Raw genomic sequence first — 19,696 nt, 5'->3', positions numbered from 1 at the left:
AAACCTGTGTCACCCCTTTGTAAACGAAAAGGCTAACAAAATTATAACTATTCACCTTCAATGACATAAAATTAGTAATTTTATTTTGAATTTGAAAATGAAGTAAACTAATGAAATACATAGAAATGGATGAAGTTTCGGATTATAATTTTTAATAATTATTTGGAAAAAAATTGCTATATTTTTCTAATTTTTATAGATTATTTTTTTGTTGCTAAAAAATGTTGAAAAGTGCGGGTCTAGTTCCTACCACAAACTATAGGAAAATAAAATTATTTCTTTTTGATCTCAAACTATGTTATAGATAACATATATAGCTATAACATTCAAAAATAAAAATTAGCTTCAGACCTATATTTTCTCTTTTATAAAGATTTAAATTTCAACTCACCTAAAACTAATAGTTTTCATCTCCCACCACATTTTTCAAAACAAATCTATTTTATCTAAGAGAAAAAATTATACATTCTAGAAGAGGACTTTCTCCTCTAGAACATCATATAAATTTTAGATTTTTTAATATGATTTAATATTTTTTTCTTTCTCAAAACTGACATATTTTCAATTGTTAAAATAGTGCTTATAGATTTTTTAATTACAATATAATATACATTATTAAAACACTATAAACTGTATATAAGAATATTCTTGAATCTAAGCTCTATAAAATGGTGTTTATATGTTATTAAAAAACTATCATAAAAATTAGTAAGAGTTCTTGAAATGCCAGTTTTCTAAAATAATTTTATTTCTAGCAATTGGATACAAACTAGTATAAAACAAGCATTTAATAGTCATTTCTAATTGGAAAAGTGTGAGACCATATATAACGTAGCTAGAATAAATTTATCTAGATCATATTTTTTAAAATTTTGATTTTTAGATAGAAATACTCAAATTCAGTCGTTCTGATAAGTCAACCAAAATGGTAACATAACTTTGTACTTTTACCCACTTACCACATTTACCTCCATGTTCCCTTTTGGTTTATCTTCTTCATTGTTCTTTCAAGTCAAAAAATCTTTCTTCTTATGCCCTTTTTTACCACAATACCAACAATCTCTTGGTCCTCTGGATTGAGACCTCTTCCCCTTTGACTTTCCTCTTGATTTCCCATGATTTCTAGAATTGTTTACTCTCTCAGTCGTTCTACCTCTACTTTGTACACTCAAAGCACTTCCTGATATAGACCCACCTGCGGATTTTCTGTGAGTTTCCTCATTCAAAATAACACCAATCACATCATCAAATTTTAGGGCATTAGATCTAGAAAAAGAATTACTCACAGCCATTATGAAGTCATTCCAACTTTTAGGAAAAGAACAAAAAATTGAGAGAGCCTTAATATCTTCATCAAAATTAATACCCATAGAAGATAAAAAGCTAGTAACAATATTAAACTCATTTAAATCATCTGCAACAAATCCACCTTCTGCCATTTTCATATTAATTAAACTCTTCATCAAAAATACCTTATTTGAAGCAGAGGGCTTTTCATATAGTTTCACTAGGGTTACCATCAACTCTTTTTTTGTATTTTCTTTTGTAATGTTAAATGTCTTTTATGGTGCCAAGCATAATCAAATGTTTCCAACTACCTTTCTGTCTAAAATCTCCTAGTCCTTATCTGACATGGTTCCTTGTTTCTTGGGGTTTCCTTCCACTGGCTTTCATAAGTCCTTCTAATAAAAATAGTATTCCATTTGCATCTTCCATAACTAAATTTTTTTCCCATTAAACTTCTCCACCTTTAGCTTGCCCTCATCCTCCATTGCTCCCACTCAACCACGAGACTCCCACTCAACTGTGAGACCTTCTTATAGAGGATTGCTAAAAAAAATTAAAAAATAATGATGGTCTAGCTAAAATTATAAGAAAAATGATGACCATCTAGGTTTGATACCACTTGTTAGGATAAACCTCAAATAAAAATAAAAATTACGTCCAAATATAAGCAATACCAAAAATTAATAGATTGCACATAAGAGAACACAATGCACCAAGACTTAACGTGGTTCACCTAATCCCTAGGCTACGTCCACCAATAGAAAGTCTAATATTATTATGATCTAGTGATTACAACCTAATTACAATCCATAATCCCTTGCAACTCAATACCTCTGCAAGAACCAATTTTCGCATCACACCCTTATGAAAATCCCTTACCCTAAGCCTTTCTATACAAGATTTTTTTTATTTACCAAATTAAGGTTAAAACAATAGAAAAATAGTAGCTGACATCTTTTAAAAATATAAGATTATTTTTGGCTTTAGAGGCATTGCCCCCCAATCCCATCCTATACTACGATAGGGAGCACACCTAGGGCACTGTCGTAGGACCCGATAGGGGTACTGCCCCTTGAACTCTAGTCCTGGGGGTGTTGCTCCCAAACCTCTATAGAAATTTGGAGCAAAAGTATCCCAAATAAACCTCTAAGTCTAATTAGGTTCCACACCATAACAATCTCCCACATGGAGATTGATCAAACTCCACAATAATAACCTCCCACTTGGTGCCTAATCAGACTTAAAGGTTTATTCAATCTAGTTTCCCTCCAAATTATTTCTACCAGGGTTTAGATAGGGTCAAGGGGTAGTACCCCTATGGGGTCCTAGGGCAACACCCAAGTTGTGCTCCTTGTTACAGTATAGGGTGGGGTCGAGGGGCAATGCCCCCAAGAGGGTTTTCTAAGGCAATGGCCCCAAAACCAAAAATGACCTTATATTGTAAAAGATGCTAGCTACTATTTTTCTACTATTCTAGCACTAATTTTGTAAGAAAAAAAAATCTTCTATAAAAACGCTTAGGGTTAGGGATTTTCATAAGGGTGTGATGCAAAAATTGGTTCTTGTGGTAGTATTGATCTATAATGGATTAAAAAATTTAATGAGTTTGTAATCATTGAATCATAATAATATTGGACTTGCTGTTGGTGGATGTAGCCCAAGGATTGGGTGAACCATGTTAAATCTTCATTTCTTGTGTTCTCTTATGTGTGATCTATTATTTTTTGATATTTCTCATATTTGTATGTAACTATTATTTCTATCTAAGATTAATCTTAACAAGTGGTATCAGAGCCAAATGGTCATCATTTATTTTTTATTTTTTATTTTAGCGAGACCATTATCATTTAAAAAAAATAAAAATTAGCAATCCTCTATAGGAAGGTCTCATGGTTAAATGGGAGTCTCGCAATTGAGTGAGAGAAATTTCAAATGAGGGTAAGCTAAAGGTGGATAAGTTTAATGTGCAGAAATTTTATTTATAGAAGTTATAAATGGAAAACTATATTTATCATAAGTACTTATGGAATTCATTGGAAGGGAAATCAAAGAAACAGGGAACTGTGTTAGATGAGGACTATGAGATTTTAGATAGAAAGCCAACTAAAAGTATTCAATTATGCTTGGCACCTTCATTGACATTTAACATTATAAAAGGGAAGATGATGAAAGAGTTGATAGAACTCCTAATGAAATAGTATGAAAAGCCCTCTTCTTCAAACAAGGTATTTCTAATGAAGCATCTATTTAATATGAAAATGGCAGAAGGTGGATCTATTGCAGATTATTTAAATGAGTTCATTACTATTATTAGTTAGTTATCTTCTATGGGTATTAATTTTGATAAAGAAATTAGGGCTCTCTTGATTTTGTGTTCTTTGTTTGAAAGCTAGAATGACTTGGTAATGGCTATGAGTAATTCTATTTTTGGATCTAATACCCTAAAATTTGATGATGTGATCAATATTATTTTGAGTGAGGAAACTTGTAGGAAATCCTTAGGTGGATCTACATCAGGAAGTGCTTTGAATGCACAAAGACTAAGAGAGGAAATATTTTTAAAAATATGGGAAATCAAGAGGAAATTCAAAGGGGAAGAGGTCTCAATCTAGAGGACTAAAAATTTGGTAGTACTATAGTAAAATAGGGTAGAAGAAGAAAGATTTTTGGACTCAGAAGAATAATGAAGGAGATAAACTAGAAGGGAACAAGGAGGAAAATGTGGTAAGTAATAAATCTAAAGAGGATGCTTTACTTCTATCTTTGAAAAATGTTGATGATTCATGGGTTTTAGATTCTCGTGCTTCATCTCATGCTACACCTCATAGAGGTTCTTTTATTGATTATTTCCAAGGGGATTTTGGGCTTGTTTATTTGGGGGATAATGAACCTTGTTAGATTTTTGGGAAGGGAAAAGTTAAAATTAAGTTGCAAAATGGGAATGATTGGCTACCACATTAGGTAAGACATGTTCCAAAGCTAAGTAGGAATTTAATTTTAGCAGGGAAACTCAATGATGAGGGTTGTGTATTTAATTTTAATGATAAAAAATAGAATTTTTCAAAAAGTTCCCTGGTAGTAGAAAAGGGTGTGAAAGTAGGCACCATATATCTTTGTACAAGTTATATTGCTCCTTCTATTTTGATTGTTTTAGAGAAAAATGAATGTTCATGAATAGTTGTTACAGTTGAGCAGGGACAAAAAATAACTGTTGTAGATTCTGATACAACATTGTGGCACAACAGACTAGGGCACATGAGTGAGAAAGGCATGAAAGTACTTAATTAAAAGAATGTTCTACTAGGTATGAAATATGTCAATACGATTTTTTTGTAAAAGTTGTGTGTATGGAAAAAAAAAGAGAGTGAGTTTTGTGAAGACTGGGAAGAAAAATAAAAGTGAGAAATTAGAGTTTGGGCATACAAATGTATGGAGACCAACTCAGGTATCTTCCCTTGGTTTCTCTCATTATTATGTTACATTTATTGATGATGCAACTAGAAAATTATGGCTTTATTTCCATAGTCAAAAATATGACGTATTTCAAAATTTTAAGAAATGGAAATGATTGGTTGAAAATGAGATTGGAAAGAAATTAAAATGTCTTAGATTTGATAATGGTGGTGAGTATTGCAGACATAATTTTGAAGATTATTTCTCTGCTAATGATATTTGTAGATAGAAAATTTCTCCAAAGACTCCACAAGAAAATGGAGTGGTTGAGCCATGAACAATACTATAATGGAGCATCCAAGGAGCATGAGGTTACATGCTGGGTTTCCCTTAAACATCTGGGTGAAGGCTATCAATACAAATGTATATTTGACTAATAGAGGTCCCTCTACTCCTTTTGGATGTGGTATTCTAGAGGAAGCATGGACTGGTAAGAAGGTGAGTTGTTCTTTTCTCAAAACCTTCAGTTGTGAAGCATTTGCTCATATAGATTCTGAAAATAGAACCAAGCTTGAAGCTAAGTTTAAAAAATGTATATTTGTTTGATATGGTATTAATGAATTTGGTTATACACTTTGGGATTTTGAAAATTGTAAGATTGTAAGTAGTAGGGATGTCATATTCAATGAGAAAGTGTTGTACAAAAATCTATTGCAACAACATGAGAAGAATGAAGATGATTATGTAGCGATGGATGATACTCCAAAAGTCGATGTTCCAAAAATTCCTCATGATCTGCAACAACCGTAACAACACTACCACACACACCAATGAATGTTAGATGATCAAAAAGGCCTAGTAGATCTCTAGAAAGATTTTCTCCTTTTTTTATTCTATTTTACTTATTGATGCTGGTGAACCTGAATATTATGGTGAAGCTATGTAGGTGGATACAAAGATTTAGTGGGAGTCTACATTGAAAGAAGAAATGGACTCTTTGCTGAAAAATAAGACATGGGATTTATGCAAGTTTTCTACAAGTAAAAAGGCTTTATAGAATAAACGGCTTTATAGGATAAAAGAAGAGGATGGAGATAAGAAAATATTTAAAGATAGGTTAGTCATAGAAGGATTTACATAGAAAAATGGCATTGATTTTGATGAGATATTTTTTCTTTTTGTTAAGATGACTTCTATTCACACTATTTAAGTATTGTGGCTACTAAAGATTTGCACTTGGAGCAACTTGATGTTAGAATAACTTTCCTTTTCGGTGATTTGGATGAAGAGATATATATGGCATAGACATAGGGATTCAAGGTAAAAGGTAAGGAGAACTTAGTGTGTAGATTGAAGAAAAAATTATATGGATTGAAGCAAGCACCTTGACAATGCTATTTGAAATTTGATAGGTTTAAGCATGACCATAGCTACAGTAGGTGTTGTTCAGCTCATTGTGTCTATATTAAGAGGTTGGATGATGATGGCTACATTATTTTATGTTTATATGTTCATGTTATGCTTGTAGTTGGGTCTAACATTGATCACATTAAGGGGCTGAAATGGAAGTTAGCACATGCATTTTATATGAAGGATTTGGCGGGGGGGGGGAATCCTTGGTATGAAGATTTGTAGAGATAGGAAGAATAGGAAATTGACTTTATCTCAAGCTGATTATATTGAGAAGGTTTTACAACATTTCTATATGGAGAATGCTAAAGATGTCGACACACCTTTAGCTAGTCATTGAAGTTGACTAAGGAGGTGTGTCCAATGATACAAGAAGGGAAGGATAATATGTTTAAGGTACCTTATACTTCATCTATAGGAAGCTTGATATATGCTATGGTATGTACAAGGATATATATTGCACATATAATGAGAGTTGTTATTCGATATATGAGTCATCCAGTAATTGAGCATTAGAATGTAGTTAAATGGATTCTCAAATATCTGAGAGATGCGTCAAGTAAGTGTTTACACTTTGGGGGCTCTACTACTAATTTACATGGATATGTTGACCTAGATTTGGTAGGGGATATTGATACCAAGTGGAGTACTATAGGTTATGTATTTATTGTTGGTAGGGCAGAAGTGATTTTGTTTTCTAGGTTACAATAGGTTAATGCTTTATCTATTACAGAGGCAAAGTATGTTGCTACTATAGAAGCAACCAAAGAGATGATATGACTTTAGTTCTTCATTGAAGAATTGGGACACCCATAGAGGGATAATTATTTTTTCATAAATAGCTAGATTGTCATTCATCTTGCAGAGAATTCAGCTTAGCATTCAAAGAAAATACATACAGTTGTGGTACCATTTGATTTCATCAGTTTTGGATGATGGATAGTTAAAGATGGAGAAGATACATACAAATGACAATCTAGTGGATATGTTTACAAAAGTAGTGACAAGGGAGAATTTGAACTCCTCTTCAGCTTTTGTTCATCTTTTAGACTAAATAGACTAAAAGAACAATAGAGTCTGGGGTGGTTTAATATTCTAGTGGGAGCTACAGATTTAGTAGTGCTATGATCAGTCTCCCAGTGGGAGGTTATTATTATGGAGTTTGATTAGTCTCCAAGTGGGGGATTGTTACAATGTGGAGCCTATTCAAAATTAGAGGTTTATTTGGTGGGGTTTTCCTCTATATTATTTCTACAGGGGTTTATGGGTAGCACCTCAAGATAAGGTCAAGGGGCAAAACCCATACAAGGTCCTAGGGAAGTGCCTTAGGTTTGCTCCCTATCACAATATAGGGTGGGGTCGAGGGGTAGAGCCCCCACAGGGATTGTTGGATACAATTGTTCAATTATGTGTTGTCTTTGATGTCACACAAATGTCATATTAGTTATCAGATAGAGTCTATTGAGCTCAGAAGCTTAGCAAGGAAAAGGAAAAAGTCTACCGAGATCAAAAGGTCAACAAGGAAAAGGATAGAGTCTACCAAGCTCAGAAGGTCAGCAAGGCAAAGGATAGAGTCTATCAAGCTCAGAAGGTCGAAAAGGCAAAGGACAGAGTCTATCAAGCTTAGAAGGTCAGCGAAGTAGAGAAGCAGTTCTTACCGAGTTCACTCAGTCACTAAAGGTAATATAGAAAAAGTAGTTCTTACCAAGCTCACTCGGTCATAAAAGGGAAGTAGTTCTTACCGAGCTCACTCGGTCATAAAAGGGAAGTAGTTCTTACCGAGCTCACTCAATCATCAAAGAGAATTTGGCAGAAGCAGTTCTTATCGAGTAAATGTGGCTAACAAAGGATTTTAAGGAAATTGTAATATTAACCAAGTCAAGATGGTTAACTTAGGAAATTCATGAAAGCAATATTTACCGAGCAGGGTCAGCCAGTAAAGGATTTCATTGTCTTATGAAATAATATTTATTTGTTTAAAGAATAACAGTTGTAGCCGACTGATGAATGGTTTATTGGTAAATGTAACATGTAAATGGGCTAACTTGACCATTTGAATGGTATAAGTAAGAGGTCAAGTTGTGAATTCTAAGTGTGTAAGAGGAAAGTGTGGAAGTAATGAGATATGAGGACTGATTACTGTGGATGTGAATTTGAAGAATGATCAGAGATCATTGAAGAGCAGCAGAGTGATATTTGATCAAGAAGGATCTAATGATGTTGAACAGAGACCTGTATCCAGCAAATTCAATTGCATCTTTTTAAGGTCAATTTATTGTTGCTTTCTAACTATTGTAGTAGTGATTTCAAATCTCTTAATAGAGTTGGTTTAACAGCCATTTTGTAAATCCTCTAACAAGGTGACAGTTCAGTTGAATTTTTCTAAAGACCTCTAGCAAGGCCACTCCTAATAGGGTGATTAAATCCTCTAATAGGGTCACACCTAACAGTGTGTATTGTAACCTTTAACAGGGTTGGCTCCTAACAGGGCTCACTTCAAAAGAGTGAAAATTGGTGACTAGTTACTTGGTGGTTTTTCTCATATTGGGTTTCCACGTTAAATCCGGTGTCTCTTGTGTTCATTTATTTTAACCTTTGCATGCATATTAATAGCTATGAATGCTAGATAATCAATGACTAGTTAATCTATGGAGTTACAGTATTCTTGCATTGTTTATCGAGTATCAGCAGTAATTAAGCATTTTAGACATCTAAAGGATTTGTGAATTATTTTTGGGATAATTGATTCACCCCCCCTCTCATTTACTCCATCTATAATTCCAACAATTGGTATCAGAGCTCTTGGTGCTTGCAAGAAAATATTTCAAGGATATAAGCCAAAGGTCATGATGTCTTATAAGATGGAAATTCCAAGACTTAACAGGGACAACTTCTTAGCATGGCAAGGGTTGATGAGACTTCATCTAGCTTCTATTGGAATTACAGGACTGAAGTACCTTGATGAAAAATATGCAAAAAATTTTGGCATATTATCTGTCAATGATATTGTTGAAAAGAAGACTCACAACAACATGATGATAGATATAGCATCTACTTTGAGTTATGAAGAATTTGATGACATCAAAGATTGCAAAATTGCCTTTGAAATGTGGGAAAAGATTAAAGAAATCTATGGAGGAGATGATAATGTAAGAAGAGCCAAAGAAGAAAGTTTGAGAGGACAATTTGATCCAATGAGGATGAGAGAGGATGAAAACATTGCAAAATATGTTGAAAGAGTCAAAGCATGTGTTAGTGCAATCAAAGCATCTAGAGGAGATATCAAGGAGGAGATAGTTATACATAAAGTTCTTAGAACTCTAGTTCCCATTTATGCAATCAGAGTCTCTACAATTCAAGAAAGAAGATGTGAAGAAAATCATAAGATAAATCTAGAAGCCATAGTTGGAAGATTGACTGCATTTGAGCTAGACAAATTTGACAATTATGTTCTAGCTGCCAAAAATGTTGAATCAGCATTTGAAGCCAAGCTTTCACTCAAAGAAAAAGGGAAAAAGATGAAGGATCTACAATCAGACAGTGATGAAGAATCAGAACAGAGTTCAGATAGTGATCTTGAAGTGGTTGAAGCTTTGCTAGCAAGGAAATATTCTAGAGGCAAAAGAAAATACAAAGGTAAGGTTCGTCTAATCTATTTTTCTTGTGAAGAAGTTGGACATATTTCTGCTAGGTGCCCAAATAAGTAGAACAAAGATGAAAAGAAAGGTCACAAATACAATGGCATGAAATAATTCAAATCATTCAAGGATAAAGGTAAGAAAACATGTTTTATAGCTAAAGATTCTAATGATTCTAATGATGAAGAAGAAGATGAAATTTTTTACATTGCTATGAAAGATGAGTCTGATAATGATGAAGAAATGGCACTTATTTCTCATATGAGCAAAAATGATACATGGATTATAGATAGTGGTTGTTCTCATCACATGACTGGTGATATTCTAAGTGTGAACACTTTGAAGACTATGATGGTGGCAATGTAAGATTTGGTAACAATGAACCTTGTTGTATAAGAGGAAAAGGAAGAATCTCACTAACCAAGGAACTTGTATGTCATAATGCATACTGGGTAGAAGGACTAAAGCACAATTTTTTGAGTGTGGCACAGCTACTCAATAATGAATTCAAAGTAGAATTTATGTATGGAAAAGCAATACTAGTGGATGGCAAAGGAAAGCTGATTGAATCAGGCACTCAAACAAAACGTAACTTATTTTATCTTGAACTTGGTCAATGTTCATGTTTTATTGCTCAAATTGAAAAAAGTTAGTTATGGCATAGGAGGTTGTGTCATGTAAACTTTGACAACTTAATAAAGATCAATAAATTCAGAAAAGTAAGAGGTATTCCTGACATAAAGAAACCTGAGGTTGGTCTATGCAAAAATTATCAAATCGGTAAAATGGGAAAGACTAGTTTTAAAAGCAAGAATTATCAGACTGAAGAAGTTCTAAAAATTATGCATACTGATTTGTTGGACCATTGGCATTGAAAGTTATATTGGTGAAAAATTCTTCATTTTGTTTGTTGATGATTATTCAAGAATGATGACTGTCATGTACCTAAGAGAGAAATTAGAAGCATTTGAAAAATTCAAATGGTATTTGGCCAGAGTAGAAAAGGAAATAGGAAAAAGACTGAAATGCTTAAGGTCTGACAGAGGTGGTGAATTCATTTCACATGAGTTCAATAACTTTTGCATTGACAAGGGAATCAAAAGACAAGTTTCAGCACCTGGAACTGCTGAACAAAATGGAATAGCATAAAGAAGGAACAGATCTATCATGGATTGTGCAAGAACCCTAATGATTGAGAAAGGCATTGCTATCAAATACTGGAAGGAAGCCATCAGCACTGCAAGTCATACCTTGAACTAAGTACAGCTGAAAAAGGACTCATTCAAAACTCCCTATGAGTTGTGGTATGGCTACAAACCCAATGTAAGTTATCTAAAAGTATTTGGAAGTAAATGTTACATATTGAAAGAATCTAGAAAAGGAAAATTTGATGTAAAAAATGATGAAGGAACATTTTTGGGATACTCTTGCAAAAGTAAAGCATATAGATGTTTGAACTTATTTACTTACAAAGTTATAGAAAGTGCACATGTGAAAGTTGATGAGTTTGCAGAAAGAACAGAAAAAGAAAGCAAAAAGGAACCTGAAGATTACAAAAGATTTATTTACATTGAACCAGATACAATGCCAAGTATACCAATTAATTAGGAATCCCCAACACCAGAATCTTCAGTTACCGAGTCACAAGAAGTTCAAACCGAGCTAATACCTCCCAAGTTGCAAGAACCCAAGTTGCAAAAAAGGGTTATCGAATCAGCATCTACTGAGCCTGAGCAACCAGATCTAGGACAAGAAGTTGAGATGCAGAGTGATAACAATGGAAGTCATTCAAAAGGCAAGGAGCCCATGTTGGCCAAGTATGTCAGAAAGCATCATGTGTCAGATCAGATCATTGGAGACAAATCAGAAGGAATGATGACAAGAAGTAAGTTGAAAAGCACTTGTTTACTTGTTGATTTTGAACCTGGAAATGTCAAAGATGCACCAGGCAATGAAAGTTGGATTGAAGCTATGAATTAAGAGATAGAACAGATAGAGAAAAATAAAACATGGACTCTTGTACCAAGACCCAAAGACAAGAATGTGATAGGAACAAAGTGGGTATTCAGAAACAAACTAAATGAAGATGGTAAGGTATCAAGGAACAAAGCTAGACTAGTATACAAAGGATACTCTCAAGAAGGTGTAGATTATGGAGGAACTTTTGCTCTTATTGCAAGATTGGAAGGTGTCGAAACCTTACTTGCATATGTTGCATTCAAAAGATAGAAATTTTATCAAATGGATGTCAAGTCACCATTTCTCAATGGCATATTGGATGAAGAGGTTTACATTGAACAACCTGAAGATTTTGTTGATCTAGACAAAAAGGACATGGTCTACAAATTGCATAAAGCATTATATGGTCTGAAACAAGCCCCTAGAGCATGGTATGAAAGATTGCATAACTATCTTATTCATATTGGTTTTCAAAGAACTAATGACAACAACAGTTTGTACATAAGGGAAGGACTAGATAATAAGATTGTTTTGGTAGAAATATTTGTAGATGATACTTTGTTCATAGGAAATGATGATCTTTGCAAAGAATTTTTAGAACAAATGAACAAGGAATTTGAAATTTTAATGTTTGGTGAGATCAAATTCTTTGTTGGTCTTCAAATTCAACAAAGTAAGAATGGCATCTACATCACTCAATCTAAATACATCAAGAAGATACTAAAAAATTTTGGTATGGAAGACTGCAAACTAGTTGGGACTCCTATGTGCACTGGATTAAAACTTACCAAGGATGATGAATCAAAGGAAGTGGATCAGACATTGTACAGGTCTATGATTCAAAAGTTGCAATATGTAGTGCACACAATATTAGGCATTGCCCTTGCAGTTGGAATTGTAGCAAGATTCTCAGCGAAACCAAAAGAAAATAATATGATGACAATCAAAAGGATCATGAGATACTTAAAAGGAACTGAAGATTATGGATTATATTATAAACTTGGAGGAAAATTGGATTTAAAGGTGTTTACTGATGCAAATTGGACAGGAAATATTGATGATAGAAAGAGCACAAGTGGAGGAGCTTTCTTTCTTGGAAAAAGGTTGGTTTCTTGGATAAGTAAAAAGTAATCCACAGCAGAGGCTGAATATGTTGCAGCAACAGTAAATTGCTCAAACATTGTATGGTTTAAACAATTATTGGAAGGTATGAAGCAAGAAATCAAAGAACCGGTTGTTATGTTTTCTGATAACACAAGTGCAATTAACATCTCCAAGAATCCAGTGATGCATTCAAAAACCAAGCATATTGCCATAAAGTATCACTTTGTTAGAGAATTGGTGCAAGAAAAGGAAATAAGATTGGAATATGTCCATACAAAGGAACAAATTTCTGACATATTCACAAAGCCTTTACCTAAGGATGCATTCTTGTAACTAAGAGGTAAGTTAGGGGTCATTCCCCTATCTAAAGCTCACTAAAATATAGTTTTAGTGATGCATCAATAGAAATAGAATTGGAAATCTATCAATTGATGTAGCAAACCAATGAAGTCATTTCATATGAATCTGTACATCAGGTACAATGTTATTCAGTTGTTTTGAGTTATCTTTGGCATTTTTTATCAAAGAGGAAGAATATACTGCCATATCTTTCTAAAATTTGCAAAATAATAAGAGTTTGTGCAAGAGGGTCATATCTTTCTGAAATTTGAAAAATAATAAGAGTTTGTGCAAGAGGGAGAAATTATTATGAAAGAGGGATTTTTTGTATTTGAAAGTGAAGTATTCTATCAGTAAAAGACTTGCTTTCAAATTTAGACCTGCTTTCAAATTTCTTCTGCTATGACATGTTGTGTTGCCATCAATGCCAAAGAGGGAGATTGTTGGATACAATTGTTCAATTGTATGTTGTCTTTGATGTCACACAACTATCATATCAGTTATCAGATAGAGTCTACTGAGCTTAGAAGGCCAGAAAGGCAAAGGACAGAGTCTACCAAGCTCAGAAGGTTAGCAAGGCAAAAGACAGAGTCTACCGAGCTTAGAAGGTCAGCAAGGCAAAGGACAGAGTCTATCGAGCTCAGAAGGTCAGCAAGGAAAAGGATAGAGTCTACCAAGCTTAGAAGGTCAGCAAAGCAGAGAAGCAGTTCTTACAAAGTTCACTCAATCACCAAAGGTAATATAGAAAAAGTAGTTCTTACGAAGCTCACTCGGTCATAAAAGGGAATTTAGTAGAAGTAGTTCTTACCGAGCTCACTCGATCATCAAAGGGAATTTGGAAAAAGTAGTTCTTACCAAGTAAACGTGACTGACAAAGGATTTTAAGGAAATTGTAATATTAACCGAGTCAAGATGGTTAACTCAAGAAATTCTTGAAAGCAGTATTTACCGAGCAGGGTCAGCCAGGAAAGGATTTCATTGTCTTATGAAATAACGTTTATTTGTTTAAAGAGTAACATCTGTAGCTTACTGATGAATGGTTTATTGGAAAATGTAATGTGTAAATGAGCCGACTTGACCATTTGAATGGTGTAAGAGGTCAAGTTGTGAATTCTAAGTGTGTAAGAGGAAAGTGTGGAAGTAATGAGATATGAGGACTAATTACTGTGGAAGTGAATTTGAAGAATGATCAGAGATCATTGAGGAGCAGCAGAGTGATATTTGATCAAGAAGGATCTAATGATGCTGAACAGAGACCTGTATCCAGCAAATTTAGTTGCATCTTGTTCAGGTCAATTCATTGTTGCTTTCTAACCATTGTAGCAGTGATTTCAAATCTCTTAATAGAGTTGGCTTAACAGCCATTTTGTAAATCCTCTAACAAGGTGAGAATTTAGTTGAATTGTTCTAAAGACCTCTAGCAAGGCCACTCCTAATAGGGTGATTAAATCCTCTAACAGGGTCACACCTAACAGTGTGTATTGTAACCTTTAGCAGGGTTGGCTCCTAACAAGGCTCACTTCAGAAGAGTGAAAATTGGTGACTAGTTACTTGGTGGTTTTTCTCATATTGGGTTTCCACATTAAATCCAATGTCTCTTGTGTTCATTTATTTTAACCTTTGCATGCATATTAATAACTCTGAATGCTAGATAATCAGTGACTAGTTAATCTTTCGAGTTACAGTATTCCTGCATTGTTTACCGAGTATCAGCAATAATTAAGCATTATAGACATCTAAGGGATTTGTGAATTATTTTTGGGATAACTGATTCACCCCCCCACCCCCCTCTCAGTTACTCCATCTATAATTCCAATAGGGATTTCCAAGGGAAATGCCCCCAAAGCCAAAAATTGACCTTATATTGTAAAATATGTTGGCTACTATTTTTCTATTATTCTAGCCCTAATTTTGTAAGTGGAAAAAAATCTTGTATAAAAATTCTTAGGGTTAGGGATTTTCATAAGGGTGTGATGAAAAAATTGGTTCTTGTGACAGTATTGAGCTATAAGGGGTTACATATTGTAATCAAGTTGTAATCACTAGATGATAATAATATTGGACTTTTTGTTGGTGAATGTAGCCTAGGGATTGGTGAACTATATTAAATCTTGGTGTCTTATGTTCTCTTATGTGTGATCTATTATTTTCTAATATTGGTTATGCTTTTATGTAAATGTTATTTTTTTCTAACGTTAATCCTAACAGAAAGGAGTTGAGTCTATTTTAAGTAATCTTCCTTGGACAAGAGTTTCGCTATAATCGCTACCTCGCTATTTTTGAAATTTGGAGGTAGGAAGCATTAAACATTTTTTTGAGGAAATGTAATCTCTCCACAAGGGCTTGATTTATTTATTTATTTCTATTTCATCTCTTCCCAAGGGGTGTTCTAATGCAGAGCCACACCTTGGAAAACTCAGGAGGAATCAGTCACTCAACTGAGTTGCTTCAAGGGGCATCTACAACCTTCAGGATCACACACACTAAAATCAGATTCAATAAACAAAACTTTGAAAATAAAATCCTCCAAAATCTTCTTGTTGCCTTCGGATAGACCCGTACTCAGACATGAATCACTTTTGAACCAGAAAAGATTTACTCAATCTAACCGTTGATATTTGGCATAACTAGGTTTCAAACAACATATAAAAATTTGAGAGAAATCCAACGGTTCAAACCCAAAATATTGACCCCGCATTAGAGTACATTTTTTTGCAATTGTTATTCCCTAAACTGATTGCCATGAGAAATATATGAAGCATAACAGTAGAACCATAATCTTGGAAAAAAAAAAAAAAAAAACATAGGAGACCAAAGGAGACATAAAACTTCCCATTTCTTCCCAATTTTGAATCCTTTTTTACATAAAAGATTGGCTTTTTAATAACCAAAGTCTGAGAAAGATGTTTTACCATCAATACCATGCAGCAATCATGGATATTCTTGTAATTGCTAAGAATAGGAATCTGAAAGATGCTTTACCATCAATACCATGCAGCAATCATGGATATTCTTGTAACTACTAAGAATAGGAATCTGAAAGATGCTTTACCATCAATACCATGCAACAATCATGGATATTCTTCTTACATATCAGACTGGCTTTTTAAAGAAAATCGGCTTTCCTCCAAATAGAAGGAATATGAAACGGTTTCTTTTATTCCATAGCCATTTTTTCATCATTATGAACACTCCTAAAATTGCCACCAACTTTCTGATGAGATTCTTGTAATTATTGACCACATGGCATTTCTACTACTAATTTTATCCTTTCTAAAATCGACACTAACATCATTAACCCTTTCCTCTAACTCTCTAACATATCCGACTAAAAACTATAACATTTATTTAATAAAACACCTAATTCTATCCACTAAGACATAATCCTAAATTATTAAAATTGACCATTTAAAATATATGGAGAATCTTGGACCTTTGAAATGATTTAGTAATGAGATGCGCCTGCATCATACTCCGGGGACAAAAAATTCAAGTCCCATTGAATTGCTGCAATCTTTTTCTGGAGTTTCCAATTGTATGTAAGCAATAATGTCACCATAAGAATGATGGAATTGATGCCGCTTGCCAGAACATTCTGATTCCAAACTGTAGAATGAATACCTTCCATGGTACCTGTGTCGAATCTTGGAACAAATATATTTAACAGCCTCGTATCACCTGCATAAAAATACCAAATTATCATACCAATATCTACTTCTCGTTTGTATATCTCTAGAGCATCATAATGATCAAAAAATACTTCATTCTTGTCATCAATAGTCTTCTCTTCAACATCTGATCTTTGCACTACATCTTTTCCTTTCTTATCATTTGTGTCAACATCTCCATCATCTGGGCAAATATTGTCTGCAACCACACCTGTCACCGACTCTTCTTCATCTGCAAGAACCTTTTCCTCACAAGGTTCAACAACAACCTTCCCCCCAAGCTCCTTCTTTTCCTCCCTTTTTAACACTCGTAAGTAAGACGATGTGGGTTTGTATGAATTAAGGAAGAGACTTAATGAAAAAGTTTATAGGAAAGGAATTCACCAGTAGAAGCCAAAACACTCTTGAGTATCTTTTCTCAAATCAATCTTCCCATTGATTGTTGCATCTTGGAATATGAGTGGCCTGAATAGTTTACAAAAATAAGATGAGAGTGAATATTTGGATTAAAGATATTAATGTAGACATTATTATCGTGCAATAATTAGAAATGTTAACCTTTTCCTTTTCTTTGGCTAGTAAATTCATTTGGCTTGCTTCTCTTTGTTTTCCTATTGACTCTGATGGTGCTTCTGGTAGTAAATCCATTTTTTGTAAGTCAGACTACTTGTATGATTTTAAATCCACCATAAAAATTAGGTTTAACACATGGTTTTCTCCCACTCTAACTATGGCCTAGAGTAGAACTTGACAAATGTTTACACCCCTAAGTTGGTTCATACTAGGATGGCTTATTGGGAGCTCATCCTTCAAGAAAGTAGGTCTAATTTTACTGATAAGTACATGATCATGGGGGACTTTAATACCCCTCTTTGTTTATAGAAAAAAATATGGTAACATTGATATGTCATATTCTATGTTTGATCTCCACAATCTTTTCTAGGAGAAGAATATTTTGGATTTGGATCTATAGGTTGGTAGCTTTACTTGGTCCAATATTTACTCTAGCAATAATTTGATTCAAGTTAGGCAAGATAGATATATGTTATTTTTCAATTATAGTATTAAACATGAGACCTTAGTTTATTCTAATGTTTGGTATGGTTCTTACCATCATCCTATTTATTCAAATGAGAAACATTAGTGGCTTTGGATAAATTCTCCTTTTAGTTTGAAAATATGTGGACTATAAACCAAAATTTCACATGCCTCAAGGAATGGTGGAATGGTAAATTCATTGGGTCTGGCAATTTTCATCTTACAAGAAAGCTTAAGAAAGTGAAGGAATGCCTCATCTATTCGAATAAGTATTCATTTTGAAACATATTTGAACAAAAAAAAAATCAATGATAATCTATACTCCTTGTAGAATGAAACTGATCTTTTGGCTCGGATAAGGATAGAGATAAAAAAAGAAATGTTATTATGGTCTAATATTCATAACATCATTATGAAAGAGGATACCTATTGGAAGAAAAAATGTAAAATTTAGTGGATCAAGGAGGGAGACAAAAAACTATATTCTTTAATCAATCTATGTTGAAGCATACAATGAGAAACTTGATCAAGGAATTATAGAAAAAAGAGGAAATGTTATTGATAAGGGAGAATTTGAGAAAGAGGTGGTCTCCTATTTTAAGGATTTTCTTAATCAACCTACTATCTATCTTCCAGATGAGAGATCAAATTATCTTCTTTGATGTGTTCTTATGTACATTGAGCCTAATGAGATTCAAGTATTAGAGAAATATTTCACTATGGAAGAGGTAATGTGGCTTCTTTTTCTCTAATCCCTCTAAAATCACATGGGCCTAATGGCTTATGTTGTCTATTTTTCCAAATATACTAAGAGATAGTGACTAAGGATGTGTTTTTGGATGCCAATAAATTTATTTTCTCTAGGTTTATTCTAGAGAAATTGACTAAAAATTTTATAGTTCTTATTCCTATGATTGTCGAAGCTAATAATATAATGTATTTCAAGACCATTAGTTAATACAATACTTCATATAAGATTTTATCTAAGTTTTTGGTCTTTCATATTAAATGTGCCATAGATCATATAATCCACCCATAGTAGTAAGGTTTTTTCCTATTCTAGACAAATACCAAATGCTATCCTCAATATTCATGTGTTTATTCACTCAGTGGATAAAGAAAGAAAGGGAAGTATGATTATCAAGCTTGACATATCCAAAGAGAATGGCATGGTCTCATGGAATTTTCTCATTAAGATGTTCAAGAAAATGAGGTTTAAAGATAGAATCCTTTAGTTGATGGAAGTGTGTTTCCAAATGCAAAATTCCTTTGTCCTTGTTAATTATTCCCCTAAGGGTTTCTTTAGCACTTTTAGAGTTCTAAGAAAAGGTCACCTTCCTTCCCTTTATCTCTTTATCATTTTGGCTAATTTTTTGTGTAGTAATCTTAGGAGGACAGTGGCTTCTTGTTCTATTAAGGACTTTAGACCTTTCTCCTCTACTAATATTGTCTCTCACCAAAATGTTGTGGATGACACACTAACAACAAGAGAAGCTACCATAGTGGAAGGAAAATTGTGGAAGTACATTATGGAGGAGTATTTTTTTGCTTTAATTCAAAGATTAAATATTTTGAAAAGTTCTTTTCACTTCCTTAAAACTCCTAAGAGGATTCAAAATTAGATTTCTATGATTATTGATTGCTAGATTGTTCTTCTTCTAGTAGTTTATTTTGGCATGCCTTTAACTATGACCAAAGTAGATAGTAGTGTTTTTAAAACCTAGATGCTACCTAGATAATATTCCTATGGGCTTGTGTCAAAGAAGAAAATGGATCTTTCATATTAAGTAGGATATAGTCAAATCTCCTAAATAACTAGGAGGCCTTAATGTTAGGGATCTCCATGTCTGATTTTATCCT

The sequence above is a fragment of the Cupressus sempervirens genome, chromosome 10 (genome assembly GCF_028749045.1).
Source record: "Cupressus sempervirens isolate cs-2001-9-10 chromosome 10, ASM2874904v1, whole genome shotgun sequence".
Taxonomy (NCBI): Eukaryota; Viridiplantae; Streptophyta; class Pinopsida; order Cupressales; family Cupressaceae; genus Cupressus; species Cupressus sempervirens.
The sequence above is the reverse complement of the archived record's forward strand: the minus strand, read 5'-3'. Positions refer to the sequence as shown.